Source organism: Camelina sativa, chromosome 20, assembly GCF_000633955.1.
Source record: "Camelina sativa cultivar DH55 chromosome 20, Cs, whole genome shotgun sequence".
Lineage (NCBI taxonomy): Eukaryota > Viridiplantae > Streptophyta > Magnoliopsida > Brassicales > Brassicaceae > Camelina > Camelina sativa.
The window spans coordinates 13458705-13462894 of record NC_025704.1 but is presented as its reverse complement, the minus strand read 5'-3'; positions in this window follow the sequence as shown (position 1 = coordinate 13462894).

Here is a 4190-nt window from a genome sequence, read left to right as displayed (position 1 = left end):
CAGGCCTACCTATTAGTAGTTTAATATGAATCAAAATTCACCATATAGTACTATATTATATAACATGTAAATGAATGATACAACATAAACATAATATTAACAAATAACAAAATAAAAAAAAAATTCTCCGCGCTACCAGCGTGGGTTATTATCTAGTCTATATTATTTGTATATTATACTAGATAAGGACCCGCACGATGTGCGGCTTGAAATTTTATAAATTAACCTAAATTTAATAAAAATATATTAAAATTTGTTGTACGTTATTTATAAAAAAAATTTATTATAATACATTGATTTATATCTATTTACAAATTTTTTATGTATGTTACTATTAAAAGTGTATTTTTTACACCTAAATATACTTTATGTTACAAATATATTTTTATCACCACCTAGAAAATGTCTATATGAACACATTAATCCAACTATTTTACTTTCACTTCTGCATCTTTTTTTAGTTAGTAAAATTGTTGGCTCAAAAAATATTTTGAATAAAAAATATATTACACAATATACTAATCAATGATGCATCATCATAATAATGTGTGACCACCATGAAGAAAACCTCGGCTCTGCCCTCATCCTTTATGGAGAGAATTTTGCGTTCAACCTCTTCCACCATGGAGAAAACCTTGGCTTTTCCTTCTTCCCTTAGGAAGATAACCTTGCATCCAACCTCCTCCACCTTCCTTCCTTGGAGAGATAACCTTGTGTCCAACCTTCTACACCATAGAAAGAACCTCGGTTTTTCCCTCCTTTTGTGTGGAGAGAACATATTCACGTCTTTTTGCTATCTCAAATTGGTTTGCTCCAACAACCAATGAAAGTAAAAACTTTTTCTAACGTCATAAAATCTTTTGATAATAACTAAGGGCATGTTTATCGGGGGTTGTAAGATTTTTGGTGTATTAAAATTAAATCAAAAGAAAAGAAAATAAGGAAGAGGCTCCCTTATATAACATCCTGAAATCGATCATAAGAGACTGGTACGTGTCTATTTTTCGTTGGTCAAGAGAATAATAGAAAAGGGAATTTTTTTTTTTTGCCCGATTAATCTTTCTGTCTTTCTCTCTTTCTCTCTTTCTCTCTTTCTCTCTTTCTTCCCGATCAATTTCTCTCTTTCTCTCCCGATCAAAGTCTCGATCCCAGAAAGGAAAATCTGCTTTAATCGGAGGTTATAGAATCAGTGAAGTCCATGGTCGGAGGCTATTTGAATCGACGGAGATCTTATCGGAGGCGACTGTAGCGGCGGCAATTTGAATCAAATTGGAGATTGTAACGGAGGCGATTTAAAGGAATAGGCGATTCAATCGGAAGAGATTGGATTAATTCGATTGAGAGGGTTAGTTTCTCAGTACAATAGTATGATTTCAATTGGGAAGATAGATCTGTGTATTGGTGAGAATATGTTTTGATTTTTTCTTTCGTTTCTGTTTGTAAAATTCACGAAAGTGACTATTCGTACTGCGATTGGGTTTGTAGTGATGGGATTCATTGGCTTCTTTGTGAAGCTCATCTTTATTCCAATCAACAACATCATCGTCGGCGCTACTTAGGTAAACAAATCTTTGATGATGATTTGTGCATTGATCATACTTGGTGTAGACTATAGATGTCAAAATACATTGTTTTGTTTTGTTTTAAAGTTTTGTTTTGTTTTAAGTTTGAAGACAAACTAATCCGAGTTCCTCCCGCTCAAAGCCTCCCCCAAGGTCACAAGTATTGCCAAACGTGCATTCAACTGGGCTTCAGTTCTTTCAAGAGATTGTTTTTTCTTGTTGGCCAAGAGAGAAACATCATAGGCAACATGTATCAAATTATGTTTTGTATGTTTGAAAATTATTTAAAATGCAATATTTTTTTAATTTTATAAAATCTTAAATGTTTACACATTTATACCACTTCTATTCTATTTAAAATTTTAAAATTTTAAAAAATAATATTTTCAAAAATAAGAGACCCAAAATAAGAACTTACCAATAAAAGAGAAAATTTTATCTAAGAGATCATGAGTTCTTATATTCCAAACAGTACACAATTAATTCATAAAAAATTTAAGAACTCCCCTTATATGAACCCCCAATAAACTTGCTCTAATGCTATATTTCCCAATGTATTCGCGTAAAAACACACCATGATGTAGCCTCTGTCTCTGTAACGCCCCAACCGCCACTATGCTTAGTGAGCCCAAGTCCACTCTCAGTCCATAGGCCACCTTCCTAAGTGGGCCCTACATCTATTCTCGGCCCATGGACCCACCCATATTCAATAGTCGGTTTGTTACGTCTGAGAGGCTTTAAAAACTTGTTTACCGTCCTTACAAATCAACAAATGATATTTTTCTGTGTTTTGTCCTTACTCGCACAGTTCCGACAATCACTTCCAGGAAGGTCACCCATCATGAAGTTCTCTCAGGACCCTTGACCAAAAAATAATTGCATTTTGGTGACATATGTGGCCAAATCAATTATTTTAAACATTTTCGCAAACCAGCTGTCACAGCTTTTGAGCTCCTGTAGATCTATCAACAACAATTTAAATTTTTCCAATCTATATATCTATGTTTGTTGTAAGTTTATGTTTGATTAGCCTATTTTATCCATCCATTAGATTGATGAGCTTCTACTTGTTATCTCCCTTTGGGATTGAATGAATAATGGTAACAATTATGTTTGAAAAAAGGGTTTATGACCAACCAATCAGGGTTGAGAAATTAGAAGAAAATTAATTTGACATAATTAAAAAAACAATAGAAAATTATAAGCACTGTAGTATATGAATCACAAATAATTCAAAGATGAAAATTTAAATTAATGAAAACAATCTAAAAATAGTTCAATAAATTTTAAAATAAAGTAGTAGGAAAAGAATACGCATTTATTAATCTTTTTTTTGGGTCAACATATTAAATTTACCTATTTCCAACTGAAAAAGAAGAAAGTAGGAGAAAATTTTACATCCATTAGATTGATGAGCTTCTACTTGTTATCTCTCTTTGGAATTGAATGAATAATGGTAACAATTATGTTTGAAAAAAAAAGGGTTTATGACCAAACAATCAAGGTTGAGAAATTAAAAGAAAATTAATTTGACATAATGAAAGAAACAATAGAAAATTATAAGCACTGTAGTATATGAATCACAAATAATTCAAAGATGAAAATATAAATTAAATAAAACAATCTAAAAATAGTTCAATAAATTTTAAAATAAAGTAGTACGAAAAGAATACGCATATATTAATCTGTTTTTTGGGTCAATATATTAATCTTACTTATTCCCAACTGAAAAAGAAGAAAGTAGGAGAAAATTTTGGATTAAAAAAATAATAAAAATTTACCTTCCCATTTAAAAAATTTCCCAATTTAAAAAAATTGAAAGCAGTGTTTTTGAATAAATGATCTAAATATGAGACGATCTATGTTTAATAAGTGAGTGTTTACAAAATTTAGAATTAATAAGTAATTGTATACTTTCATTAATCTATTTTTCCTATTATTTTTGTAGAATTAATAACTTAAAATTAAAAATAAGTATATAATATTATAATTTCGAATTTTATAAAAATATATATATATATATGATCTCCTTATAATTATTTTTAAAAACTTTCTATTTTTATAAATTTTGTAATTTTGATAATTATCTATTTGTATTATTAATAATGTTTTAAACAAATATTTTATTTTTGTTGGAATCAAATTACTCCTATTAAAATATTAACTTTTACACATATCAAAATCTTAGATTGATAATTTGACACATGTCAAAATCTTATTAATGACTAACTTTCAAAACCCAACTTTATATAATAAGATAGGAACTAAATCGTAGAGTTTATAATTAGTGTTGAATTATACTTTTTTTGTTTTTGTTTTTTTAATTTCTATTTTAGTGTTAAAAGTATTTAAATTATTTTGCTAAATTTAAAAATATCAGTAAAGAAGAATTTGGCGTTGATAATTTTGTCTGTTTTATATATAAATAATCTAACAGTTTAATATATATATTTCCATTGTGGAGTGAAAAGAAAAGTGTTTGACTGTTTTTGCTCATATCAGTCATACTTAAAATATTTTTAAGAAAACTTTCATTAGTAAAATGGATAAAGTATTTGTGTATATAATATTAGAAATGGAAAAAAACAGTCCTTTGAACCAAGAATTGATTTTTTTTTTTTAAAGTAC